This window comes from Halichoerus grypus, chromosome 11 (assembly GCF_964656455.1).
Source record: "Halichoerus grypus chromosome 11, mHalGry1.hap1.1, whole genome shotgun sequence".
Classification (NCBI taxonomy): Eukaryota; Metazoa; Chordata; class Mammalia; order Carnivora; family Phocidae; genus Halichoerus; species Halichoerus grypus.
In genome coordinates, this window is record NC_135722.1 from 7,172,646 (window position 1) to 7,186,129 (window position 13,484).

The following is a 13,484-nucleotide window of genomic DNA, read 5'->3' on the forward strand; positions in this document are numbered from 1 at the left end:
CAGAACACGGAGGTGACAAGAAAGTCTCATGATGCTTCTGGGTACATAGGTGGGTGAGGGGCAGATGGCCTCATGGTGGCTCCCACAGTCCTCCCACCCTCCGGTGTCCTGGAGGACCACAGCTTCTTGCCCAGAATCAGACAAGCTGTGGTTCAAGCCTCTGCCTGGTGGCCTGTGTGGACATGTTCCGCGTCACCAAGGTGCCATGGCCAACGCATTCCCCCAAAATCCACCCCCAACCTTTTCCTTGCAGCTGAGGCCACCCCATCAGACACCAAAATTAATTGTACTGACAGGGGCTTCAACCAAGTATTTTTTCAGTTTTCAAAATTGTGATTTAAAAATTATGATAAATACACATAAAATTTGCCATCTTAACCATGTTTAAATGCACAGTTCAGTGGTATTAAATACACTCACAATGTTGTGCAAACATCACTACCGTCTACCTCTATAACTCTTCATCTTGTCTAACTGAAACTCTGTCCCCATGAAACACTAACTCCCCATCCCCCACTCCCAAGCCCCTGGCAACCACCCTTCTACTTCCCGTCTCTATGATTTTGACCACTCTAAGCACCTCATATAAATGGAGTAATGCAGATTTGGTTTTTTGTGACTGGCTTATTTCACTTAGCATAATGTCCTTGTGGTTCATCCATGCTGTAGTGTGTTCAGGATTTCCTTCCTTTTAAGGCTGAATAATATTCCATTGTCTGTCTATACCACGTTTATCCATTCATCCATCAATGGACATGTGGTTTGCTTCCACATTTTAGCTCTTGTGAATAGTGTTGCCAATAACCGTGGATGTACAAATATCTCTTGGATGTCCTGCTTTTAGTTCTTTGGGGTATACACCCAGAAGTGGAATTGTTGGATCATTATGTAATTCCATTTTTAATGTTTGGAAGAACTGCCATACCGCTTTCCACGGTGGTCACGCCATTTTACGTTCCCAAAAACGGTGTGAAAATGTTGCGATTTCTCCACATCCTCGCCCACACCTGTTATTTTGTTTTGTTGATAGTAGCCATCGAATGCGTGTCCGGTGGTGTCTCCTTGTAGTTTCCATATGCATTTCCCTAATGATCAGTGATGTTGAGCATCTTTTCATGTGCTTATTTATTGGCCATTTGTCTGTCTTTGGAAAATGTCTATTCAAGTCCTTTGCCTATTTTTGAATCGTGTTGTCTTTGTTGGGGAGTTTTAGGTGTCCTCTCTATATTCTGGATATCCATCCCTCCTCAGATATATGAACTGCAAATATTTTCTCCCATTCTGTGGGCTACCATGGACCAACTCCACTTTCCTCGTCTTAGAAACCCTCAGACTAGGACGCCTGGGTGGCTCAGTTGGTTAAGCGACTGCCTTTGGCTCAGGTCATGATCCTGGAGTCCCTGGATCAAGTCCCGCATCGGGCTCCCTGCTCGGCAGGGAGCCTGCTTCTCCCTCTGACCCTCCCCCCTCTCATGTGCTCTCTCTCTCATTCTGTCTCAAATAAATAAATAAAATCTTGAAGAAAAAAAAAAAAAAAAAGAAACCCTCAGACTAGAGTAGGCACAGCTGCCCCTCTGTGGGCTGTCCAGGCCTACACAGCCCAGCCCCCAGCCAAGACAGCAAACAGGTCGTTGAATAAATAACGCAGCAAGAGAGGCTGGCGGCCACACACCTCACCTTGACCAGCCCGCAGGAAGTGCAGGGCAATGTGATTGCCCATTGCCACTGTGCTGGAGAGTTTAGAGCAACCAGTCTCTGAGAAACATAAAAACCCATCCAACAATAACAAGAGGGAACCAAAGGGACCGAGCCATGTCCAGAAAGTTCATCTTGTTCGGTCCTCTTCAGTGGAGGCTGCTCCCTCTTGGATTCAGTAGTTGTGGGCAGGTGTCTGATTAAGACTCTTCATTAGGGACGCCTGGGTGGCTCAGTTGGTTGAGCATCCGATCTTGATTTCGGCTCAGGTCATGATCTCAGGGTCGTGAGATCGAGCCCTGCATCGGGCTCCATGCTGGGCGTGGAGCCTGCTTAAGTTTCTCACTCCCTCTCCCTCTGCCCCTCCCCCGGCTCCCCACAAAAGACTCTTTATCAGTCAGTGGTCGAATTGAGGGTGGCAGCAAATGGCTGGGTTAAACTGGCCAGATGCCCCATGAACAAGAGCCGAGAGAAAGAGATTAGTGTCCCTTTCTGTGCTCTGACCTCCCAGGGGTAAAGTGTTCCCGTCCTCCCACAGCCCTGCCACCTCCATGCCTGGTCCCTCAACAATCACTTCGCCCTTTTCCAGTCTTCTCCATGTCTTACCCGCACCATTTGCACAGGCTTGTCCCCAGGGTGCTCAGTGGTTTCCTCCTTATGTCCCTTGTACCATCCTAAATCATCTCCCACCGCCCGCCTTGTGGGCCATGCCCGGTCACCTTAGGAGTCTCCACCTCTTGTTCACGATCGCTAGCATCAATATCAACACTATTGATTGCCCAAACCAGGGAGCATAGTGGCTGCAAAAGAAACACCAGGTGAGAGTCCCCCATCCCCACCCCCTTTTTGTGCTCCTTGCAAATGCTAGTAGCCCGGGTGCCCAGGGCTGGGCATGCGAAGGGAAAAGTAGAGGGTGACAGGTTCATTATGTGGTTTGGCCTCTTAGAGCCGGTCTGGGCCTCCTCACCCCTCTCTAACTTCATAATCAAGCACTCAATTAAATCTAGGGAACTCTTTGCGGGGGACCACTGAATTTAGACCTCAGACTGGCAGGGTGTGCTGCACTGGGCGCAGGACCCCGGACAACCCGTTGTCTTTTCCAGGGTCTCTTTTAAAGTCCATCTTTTGGTGGCACCTGCTCCCTGGCAGCCCAGGCCAGATCAGCATGTTGATCCTGCTCAGGTTGCATGTGAGTCATGGAGACGGGGTTATGGACCTGGTGACATCTTCCAGTCCTCCCGCTGCCAGGCATCAGGCTGTCTCCCCCTGGGTCAGTGAAAATGTAACCAGGTGCATTGTGGGGGCTGCTTTCTGGGGCGAGCACCACAGCCCACAGCTCTGCCCAGGGAGCCGAGTTCCTCTTCCAGGTACGGTTGTCAGCAGCAGTGGCCAGGACCCCACCAGCCCTTACCTTAGCTGATCTGCCCTCACCTGACCTTTCCTGATCTTGCCCTGCCCAGGCAATCCTTGATGCTCGGATCCTGGGCACCTTGCAAGCCATCCCTCTGCAGCCACAACTTAGAGATGCCCAGAAGACTGTCGTCCAAGGCTCTTGAAAACCTAGTGCCCTGGCTGGTCAGTGCCTTCGGAGGTAAATGCAGAGAAGTCTGGAAGCTATTTGCCAGTTACAGTAAAGGTGATCATAGGGGACCGAAGGCAAATGGAATCCTGTTTAAACAGTTCACTCTTGTATCATCATCGAGAACATCAAGAATTTGTCTTCACTTAGTTTCTGGCCAGTATTTTTGGTTTTTGGTTGTATCCCATGGACTGTGATCTGTCCTCATGATTATTCTTACTTCTCATGGGAAACTTCCTTGTCAGGGTGTTTGTTAGAGGAAATCGGGTTTGTTCACTTAAACATATGTATTACCTTTGTCTTGCCCAATTCATGGTAACTACTCCACCAACTAGGTGTTCAGAGTGTGGCCATAATTAACCCTAGCAACTGGGTTAAGTTCTGTACATTTTCTTGCTGGTTAGGAAAACTATTTCTAGACCAGTCGTTCTCAACCCCAAATAATGACATCAGCATCCCTGGGAGTGGGCCCGACCTAGCACTGGTATTTTTTAAAAGCACACAAGTGATTCCAGGATTGAGAATTGCGATTTTAAATTTTTTTCAAAAATACAAATTACAGGTGTTTATAACAGATTTGTTTTTAAAACTGTTAAAGAAAGAACTTTCCCCAAATAGAGTCACTTGTGCTAAGCCCCACATCAGCAAACCAAGACTTATTACCTAACCGAATTGCCGTTTTAGCCTCTCCTATGACTGGAATTTTATACCAATTAGTGTAGCAGTTCCTGATCCGCACCAGAGAGGTCATCTGCTAGATAGACCCCTGTCCTTCCCCCCAAAGGAAGGTGATTGTAATAATCCCTTCTTTCATCTGTGACTTCCATGTTGCTGCCTAAAAAAAGCTTTTTGCCTTTTGCCTTAAAAAGCTTTCCATTTTGTACAGCTCCTTGGAGCTCCTTTCTTTTTTTTTTTTTTTTTTTAATTTGACAAAGAGAGACACAGCGAGAGAGGGAACACAAGCAAGGGGAGTGGGAGAGGGAGAAGCAGGCTTCCCGCCGAGCAGGGAGCCTGATGCGGGGCTCGATCCCAGGACCCTGGGATCATGACCTGAGCCAAAGGCAGATGCTTAACGACTGAGCCACCCAGGCGCCCCTTGGAGCTCCTTTCTATTTGCTAGGTGGGATGCTGCCCAAGTCATGAATCATTGAATAAAGCCAATTAGATCGTCAAGTTTAACTTGGCAGTAGTGACAGGATCCAAAGCCAAACTCTTTTTTTTTTTTAAGTGGGCTCCATACGCAACATGGGGCTCGAACACAGGATGCTACCAACTGAGCCATCCCGGCAGCCCCAAAGCCAAACTTCTGACAGCATTTGGGGCCAACGAGAAACATAGGTGTGGTACCCTACAACCTCTTTTTTGAGCTCTCTTCTTGCTGTTTCTGAAGCCACGGGTAAGTTCCTCTTGGTCCTGAGCTCCTGGTCTAATTGGCCTTCTGATACAGGACAGGTCAGCCTGAGCTGGCAGACGAGTCTGTCGGGAGCCCAACTGAGCTGCCAGGTGGTTCTGCCCAGAGCCAAGCCTCTGGCCTTTTAGACTGCAATTCCCAGATTTTTGAGGGGAAAACCCCCAACCCTTAATTCTTTCTGAAGAACCACGTGGGAACTATTAGGGGCAGTCCCCGTCCCCAACTGTTGGGGTCTGCTGCTTCAATTCTTTCCCCAGTCCCAGGTTCCAAGGGAATTGTTGGAGCTGTGCATAGGCCATTTGTTGGGCCAGGACATAGTAACATGTCTCGGTTACTGCTGATCTATTAAGGTGCACATGTTTCTTTGTCTTGTCTTATATAGATAAAGGCTAGTTGCTCATGAGAACTCCCGAAGTCAAAAAAGCCCACCGAAATTGGTGGGCATTTAAAGCATTTATTTACTTATTTATTTTCATTTAAAGCATTTAAAAACTTCTAGAACACTTGCTGCTTAACCCAAAGACTCCATGTTAGGATAAAGCCGGTCACGGAAGAGGTTAGATTGACATGAGGTCACCTACCAACCTCAAGAAAATTTCCGGGCACCAAGGTACACTGTGAAACATCATACAGTTCCCGATGCACAGTGGCACGCCCTTTTTGGGTATTGTTTGGCTCCAAGATACCCAAAGCCTTAGCTGAAAAATAAATAAATAATAATAAAATAAGATCTTTGAATTCCAAAGAGTGGAACATACCGCTTCCTGGCACAGCTGGTGGTTTTATATTTAAGAACTGTGGTCTCTGAAATTGCAGACAGCTACAAACATGGCAAAATCGTACCATCACAGCAATGGCCACAATGGCCAAACTATGGAAAGAGCCCAGATGTCCAGCAACAGGTGCATGGATAAAGCAGTTATGGGATATATATATACAATGGGATATTATTACCAAGCCATCAAAAAGAATGAGATCTTGCCATTTGCAATGACGTGGATGGAACTAGAGGGTGTTATGCTAAGCAAAGTAAGTCAGTCGGAGAAAGACAAATACTGTATAATTTCACTCGTATGTGGAATTTAAGAAAAAACAGATGAACATAGGAGAAGGGAAGGAAAAATAAAATAAGATAAAAACAGAGAGGGAGGCAGGGCGCCTGGGTGGCTCAGTTGGTTAAGCAACTGCCTTCGGCTCAGGTCATGATCCTGGAGTTCCGGGATCAAGTCCCGCATCGGGCTCCCTGCTCGGCAGGGAGTCTGCTTCTCCCTCTGACCCTCCTCCCTCTCATGCTCTCTGTCTCTCATTCTCTCTCAAATAAATAAATAAAATCTTTAAAAAAAAAAAAAACAGAGAGGGAGGCAAACTGTAAGAGACTCTTAACGGTAGAAAACAAACTGAGGGTTGCTGGAAGGAGGGGTTGGTGGGGGGGAATGGGGTAATTGGGGGATGGGCATTAAGGAGGACACTTGACGTGGTGAGCACTGGGTGTTATACGCAACTGATGAATCACTAAATTTTACCCCTGAAACTAATACTACACTATAGGTAAGCTAAATTTAATTTAAATTAAAAAAATTTTAGGGGCACCTGGGTGGCTCAGTTGGTTAAACACCTGCCTTCTGCTCCTGTCATGATCCTGGAGTCCCGGGATCGAGCCCTGCATCGAGCTCCCTGCTCATGGGGGGAATTGGCTTCTCCCTCCCCCTGCTCTTGTGCTCTTGCTCTCTCTCAAATAAATAAATAAAATCTTTAAAAAAAAAAATTTTTAAATAAATAAATAAATAAATAAATAAATAAATAAATAAAACAACCGGAAATTACGATGGTCATTACGGGGAACGTTCCGGTAGGTAAGCTTGTTCATTTAAAAAGTGCACTTGAGGGGCGCCTGGGTGGCTCAGTCGTTAAGCGTCTGCCTTCAGCTCAGGTCATGATCCCAGGGTCCTGGGATCGAGCCCCGCATCGGGCTCCCCGCTCTGCGGGAAGCCTGCTTCTCCCTCTCCCACTCCCCCTGCTTGTGTTCCCTCTCTCGCTGTGTCTCTCTCTGTCAAATAAATAAAATCTTTAAAAAAAAAAAAAGTGCACTTGAAAGTAAGGGTTTTCAAATTAAACAAGTAGAACGGTATACCTATTTTAGTTGGCATGCAAAAACCCCCAAAAGTCTAAGATTTTTTTTTTTTAAAGGCTAAGATTTATGGTAAAAGGCTAATGAAAAATTAAAGATATAAAAGGTACCTAGGACAAAAGACTATAAGGCTGAAGTAAGCCTACTGCTCCCCTCAGTCCTCCTTTGAGCACTCTTCAATCCTGTCTGAATTGCCTTTCCCTTAGGGAGAGACTGTTAAGCAGGTGCCTTTTGAAATAAGACCACTCAAGTCTACAGATGCTCCTCCAGGTATCTGGCCCTCCTAGATCAAAGGCCAATCTGAGAACCAGAGCCACGTTGTCCTTTCCTTTCCAAATCCAAGCCAATGGTTATTGATCTCTGTGAGTGACTCTGGATCTTGTGAAGATAATATCTTTTGCACCCTCCCTGAGGATGCCTCTTGGGCCCACGGGCTTGTCTACTACCGCCAGAAATATTTGCTGTTCGTCCTAGCTGAAACTGACAAAATATTTAAAAGAATTTTTATGTAGCTCTGTGGTTAGAAGTTGGCCAGGTTGGTGGCTGATATTCAGAGCCTAATAAGAACTTTTTTTTTTTTTTGGCCTTCACCCCTGTGCTAAATGTACCCAAAGGAACAGAAAAACTTTGCAACATAGATGGATGTGTCAGTCTTTTGATATCTTTTAGGTGGCAATCCAAGTCCCCGAGGAATTAAGAACAGCTGTCCTTGTTCTACAACTTGAGTCTTTACAGGACCACAGGTGCAGCTCCAGAAACTATTCAAAGCCTGCCACTCTTTTTTACCAATCCCTAAACCTCCCCCATTTATCTCCAAAGGCTTGTCTTTGTGCCTCTGAGATGTAAGTGTGCTACCTGGTCTTCCCCAGGAACTTTTTTCTAGGTCATCTCTTTAAAATACCAATGTCAGGGGCACCTGGCTGGCTCAGTCGGTGGAGCGTGTGACTCTTGATCTTGGGGTCGTGAGTTCAAGCTCCATGCTGGGTGTAGAGCTTACTTAAAAATAAATAAAATTAAAAATTTAAAAATAAAGGAAAATATCAACTTCAGTGAAGTAATTCTTACCAGAAGAAAAACAGAAGAAGGAAAGGTTATTCGAAATTTAAGCAAATAGAAAACAATAACAACTTTAAGTGTCTTCTCTACAAATGCCTGTCTTGTGGTGGAAATCTGAGAGTGGAAGCTTTGAGGCCTTTCAGTGTTTGTCATATGTTCACGTGTGTCTATATGTGTGTGTGTGTGTGTATTGTAGATTTGTGGCGTTTTCTACCTCTAGATCGTATTGCCAAAATTAATTTGTTAAAGAGCTCCCCTTAACTGGCTTAAAGAAAATTAAGTGCTTCTAGAAATTAAATTCCCAGGGGCGCCTGGGTGGCTCAGTTGTTAAGCGTCTGCCTTCGGCTCAGGTCATGGTCCCAGGGTCCTGGGATCGAGCCCCACATCGGGCTCCCCGCTCAGCGGGAAGCCTGCTTCTCTCTCTCCCACTCCCCCTGATTGTGTTCCCTCTCTCGCTGTGTCTCTATCAAATAAATAAATAAAATCTTTAAAAAAAAAAAAAAGAAATTAAATTCCCCGAAATATAATAGAAACTTAATCCAGATGGGGTGCCTGGGTGGTGCGGTTGGTGGGGCATCCGACTCTTGGTTTTGGCTCTAGGCTCAACCAACTCTTGGTTGTGATCTCAGGGTCGTGGGATCCAGACCTGTGTTAGGCTCCAAGCTCAGAGGGGAGTCCACTTGAGATTCTCTCTCTCCCTCTGCCCCCCCCTGCCAGATGCGCACGGGCTCTCTCTCTCTCAAAGAAATAAATCAATATTAAAAAAAAAAAAAGAAACTTAATCCTGATGAATTTCAGGGTCATTGGATATGGGGAAATATTTGGTATTAAAGCTAGTTTAAGTTTGTTGATTTAATTAAGGCAGGCATGTCTTTAGAGTTATCAGCATTGAATATAGTATTTTTATTCCACCTAAGCTTACTAAAGGCCTGGCAATTTCATATTATTGCTTACAAAACTTGTCAGCAGGAAAAATACCTTGAGACAATGGCTGACTGTCTAGAATTTTTTTTTTTTAAGATTTTATTTATTTTTAGAGGGAGAGAGCATGCGCAAGTGCACGAGCTGGGGGGAGGGGCAGAGGGAGAGAAAGAGAGAGAATCTCCAGCCGACTCCACACTGATTATGGAGCCTGGCTCGATCCCACCACCCTGAGATCATGACTGGAGCCAAAACCAAGAGTCGGACACTCAGTTGATTGAACTACCCAGGCACCACTGACTTAGTCTAGAATCTAAATGTATTCATTAAGTGGCCAATTTATAGAATGCTAGAGCAATATTTCACAATCGTTTGCTTCTTTTTCTTTGGTTTGCTTCTTTTTCTTTTAGAGGTTAAAAATTCTAATATGTAAGCTAGTAGAAATAATAAAAATATTCCACATACAAAGAAAGTAAAAGGTGTGTTTTCGGTAAGAGAAGGTATGAGAAATGGAGGCATGTTTTTGTGTTGAGGGAAAAGAAAATAATTTTGTCCCAATCTGAGGCTGGTTGTCTAAAGAGGAAAAACACAGGACAAATATGAATGTAAGAAACAAAGTTGAATAAGTTTTGTGGAAAGGAATCTTGGAAAAGGAATTTTAGTCTGGTCAGGCTAAATGAATTTAAAGGTTAAAAAAAGCTTTAACATCAATAGCATACTTATGTGAAACTAAACCTTAATTTTTTCTTTCATCTGCTGAAAGGACACATTTTCTTGGGTTTTCTTTATTTTTTTTTTAAAGTTTATTTATTTAAGTAATTTCTACACCCAGTGTGGGGCTTGAACTCACAACCCCAAGATCAAGAGTCACATGCTCTTCTGACTGAGCCAGCCAGGCCCACCAGGTTTTCTTTACCTTTGATTTTTTTTTTTAAGGTTTTATTTATTTATTTGAGAGAGAGAGCATGAGCAGGGGGAGGGGCAAAGAGAGAAACAGACTCCCTGCTGAGCACGGAGCCCGATGCAGGGCTTGATCCCAGGACCCTGAGATCCTGACCTGAATCTAAATCAGGAGTTGGACACCTAACCAACTGAGCCACCCAGGCGCCCCAAAACCTTTGATATTTCTGACAAACTTCCCCAAAATCAAATTCTTAAACGAAGTCTTTTTTTCTTTCTTTTTTTTTTTTAAAGTAGGCTCCACGCCCAGCCTGGAGCTCAACATGGGGCTTGCACTCACAACGCTGAGATCAAAACCTGAGCTGAGATCAGGGTCCAGGCGCCCCAGTGAAATCTGTTTGATCTCAACTAACTTGGGGATTTTTCAGAAGTCCTTAGAACGTCTCAAAAGGTTTGTTCTCTCTTTTTATAAAAAGGAGATGTGAAACTAATCAGGCTAATTTGACGTGTTAAATTACATAGGAAGCATTGTCAAGTAAGAAGCTATACTAAGGGGCCCCTGGGTGGCTCAGTCGGTTAAGCAGCCAACTATTGATTTTGGCTCAGGTCACGATCTCAGGGTCATGAGATCGAGCCCCATGCTGGGCTCCCTGCTTGGCGGGGAGTCTGCTTGAGATTCTCTCTCTCCCTCTCCCTCTGCCCCTCCCCCCACTAGCACTCTCCCCCCACCAAATAAATAAATTTTTTTTTAAAGATTTTATTATTTATTTGACATAGAGAGAGAGAGTGCAAAAGAGAGCACAAGCAGGAGGAGCGGCAGGCAGAAGGAGAGGGAGAAGCAGGCTCTCTGCTGAGCAAGGAGCCCAATGCGGGGTTCAATCCCAGGACTCTGGGATCATGACCTGAGCTGAAGGCAGCCGCTTAACTGACTGAGCCACCCAGATGCCCCTCAAATAAATAAATCTTTAAAAATAAAATAAAATAAAATAAAATATTGAGTGTCACAGAAATAACCATACTTTCTTGTCAATTCCATGATAATGAACTCTCATCAGATCTTTAACAATGGGCATTTAAAAATCTTTGTCATTAAGCTGTCATCATCAAGACAGTATGGTACTGGCACAAAAACAGACACATAGATCAATGGAACAGAACAGAGAGCCCAGAAATGGACCCTCAACTCTATGGTCAACTAATCCTCGACAAAGCAGGAAAGAATGTCCAATGGAAAAAAGACAGTCTCTTCACCAAATGGTGTTGGGAAAATTGAACAGCCACATGCAGAAGAATGAAACTGGACCATTTCCTTATACCACACACAAAAATAGACTCAAAATGAATGAAAGACCTAAATGTGAGACAGGAATCCATCAAAATCCTAGAGGAGAACACAGGCAGCAACCTCTTCGACCTCAGCCGCAGCAATGTCTTCCTAGAACCATCATCAAAGGCAAGGGAAGCAAGGGCAAAAATGAACTAATGGGACTTCATCAAGATAAAAAGCTTTTGCACAGCAAAGGAAACAGTCAACAAAACCAAAAGACAACCGACAGAATGGGAGAAGATATTTGCAAATGACATATCAGATAAAGGGGTAGTATCCAAAATCTATAAAGAACTTATCAAACTCAACACCCAAAGAACAAATAATCCAATCAAGAAATGGGCAGAAGACATGAACAGACATTTCTGCAAAGAAGACATCCAAATGGGCAACAGACACAGGAAAAAGTGCTCAACATCGCTCGGCATCAGGGAAATCCAAATCAAAACCTCAATGAGATACCACCTCACACCAGTCAGAATGGCTAAAATTAACAAGTCAGGAAATGACAGATGTTGGTGAGGATACGGAGAAAGGGGAACCCACCTACACTGTTGGGAATGCAAGCTGGTACAGCCACTCTGGAAAACAGTATGGAGGTTCCTCAAAAAGTTGAAAATAGAGCTACCCTACGACCCAACAATTGCACTACTGGGTATTTACCCCTAAAGATACAAATGTAGTGATCCAAAGGGGCACGTGCACCCCAATGTTTATAGCAACAGTGTCCACAATAGCCAAACTATGGAAAGAGCCTAGATGTCCATCAACAGATGAATGCATAAAGAAGATGTGGTATATATATACAATGGAATATTATGCAGCCTTCAAAAAATGAAATCTTGCCATTTGCAATGATGTGGATGGAACTAGAGGGTATTATGCTAAGTGAAATAAATCAATCAGAGAAAGACAATTATCATATGATCTCACTGATATGAGGAATTTGAGAAACAAGACAGAGGATCAGAGGGGAAGGGAGGGAAAAATGAAACAAGATGAAACCGGAGAGGGAGACAAACCATAGGAGACTCTTAATCTCAAGAAACAAACTGAGGGTCACTGGAGTGGTGGGGGGTGGGAGGGATGGGGTGGCTGGGTGATGGACACTGGGGAGGGTATGTGCTATGGTGAGTGCTGTGAATTGTGTAAGACTGATGAATCACAGACCTGTACCCCTGAAACAAATAATACATTATATGTTAATTAAAAAAATAAAATAACTTTAAGGTCATAAAACTCAACTGAGTAAGAATTTCCAGAACTAATGGAAAAACTGGATTCAAGCAGAGCAAGAATTAATAACATGGGACCCAATGAACTGACGAGGATGATTATAATTTTTATGACTTTTTGTTTGAAACATGGCTGCTTCCTTAACATTTTGTTTTTCCAGATTTAAGAAAACTTTGTTCTCTTTTCTCTTACTATGGCTTATAGCGACTTGGTGAGGCATACCTTTGTAAACAAAGATGAAACATTAGTTTTCTCTACCTACCTGATCCCGACAGAAACTCTTGAATTTTCTTTTTATGGCAATGTAATCAGTTATGTGCAGAAGTTCCATAAGAATCTATTCTCCTTGTAACAGGACACAGTTGGAGATACGGGCTACATTACGAAAGCTTTGATTGGAACGCCATATTTTTTTTTTTTTAAAGATTTTATTTATTTATTTATTTGAGAGAGAGAGAGAGAGAGAAACAGCATGAGAGGGGATAGGGTCAGAGGGAGAAGCAGGCTCCCCGCTGAGCCGGGAGCCCGATGTGGGACTCGATCCCAGGACTCCGGGATCATGACCTGAGCCGAAGGCAGTTGCTTAACCAACTGAGGCACCCAGGCGCCCCTGGAATGCCATATTTGAGAGAGATATGCAAGGCTCAGATATGACCAGACGATTTTAAGGAACTGCTTTAACCTTGGCTTGGCTTCCTGACTTCAGACTTTTAAGAGTTCAATCTGAGATTCCTTACAAAAAGTTCCAGCAAATCCATCTGAAAAAGAGCTTATATGGTCAATCACTATTCTTGCTACACTTATGTAAATAATCAGGCCAAGTTTAATGCAAATAAATTAGTTTTACTGTGATTATCTTTGGTAAAAAAAAGGGGGCGATGACCATAGATAGAAAAATTATGTTTGCACCTTTTTATAAATATTAGATTCTGATCCTGTTCATTGTCTTTGAGGTTTGGGGACATACCTGTAAACTGGCCTCAATCCTGAATTCTTCTGGTTTCCTCAAATATCTGACCATGACTCCCCAAACTGTTTCTAATTTTCTCCCACCCTTCTGATTTGGAATCGCTAAGAACAAGAACTGCCCTTGAACTCTTTCAAAGGGACTGTCCCAGGTCCGTAGGGTCCTGTGCAGACCGGGAGACCTCCAAATCAAATTGACCAGGAGGAGAAGCAGCTGACATTGATGTTGAGTGCTTCTACTCAAGATGCTGAGTCAAAATTTCAA